The sequence below is a fragment of the Orycteropus afer genome, unplaced genomic scaffold (genome assembly GCF_000298275.1).
Source record: "Orycteropus afer afer isolate SDZICR_OR568_19922 unplaced genomic scaffold, OryAfe1.0 scaffold00033, whole genome shotgun sequence".
Taxonomy (NCBI): Eukaryota; Metazoa; Chordata; class Mammalia; order Tubulidentata; family Orycteropodidae; genus Orycteropus; species Orycteropus afer.
In genome coordinates, this window is record NW_006921620.1 from 18,404,957 (window position 1) to 18,405,759 (window position 803).

Consider the following 803-nt stretch of genomic DNA (forward strand, 5'->3'; position numbering starts at 1 on the left):
GCAGGCCATCAATTTAAGTACATTGAAAGTCTGAAGGTTGGCAGAGCATGACAAGCTGCTGAATGACATGGCTACATGGAGGGTTCAAGCATGTCATAAGCTGGAGACACTTCCCAAAGCTGTTTCTTATATACAGGAAGCAGACCACATACCCAAAGCAGCTACTCAGCTGCTCCAGTAGATTCCACCATGGAGTAAATTACCAATCTCACCATGGGGAATAACTACATTCGATTGCCCAGCCACTCAATCAGGCCCAGCCAAGTTGACACACAAAATTAACCACCACAAGGAGGTAGAAAGACAAAGTTAAGAATGAGAGAAGATGGAAAAATGGTATCCTTCAAAGAGAGTGTAGGGGATCCCAGCAAAATGATATAAGGAAAAGTCCTAAGAAATATCTAACATAGGAAATATTATTTGTGAAGAAGATGGGTTGACTGAAGCAAGTATGAAGAATAGTATTCAATTTTAAAGTTTTCCATAAAAACATAAACATGAAGAGATATATATGTATGTGTAAACATGTGTGTGTGTGTGTGTGTATTCATAGAGAAGAAATTAAATGTCATAATTTAATGCTGCTATGATATCAATAATAAAATATCTGCTCTTTACCACAGTATTTTGTCAATGAGGCTTCAGAGCTAATAATAATGTGGTTTTTAGTTTTATTCCATTTGGGGGAAAAATTTGACTAGAGAAAACAGCAGGCAGGATCATGCACAGTTAAAAACAGAAGATAGAAATTAAAGCAAGAGATTAAGGATTTGAAGACATTATAAGTGGATGGATATAAGGAA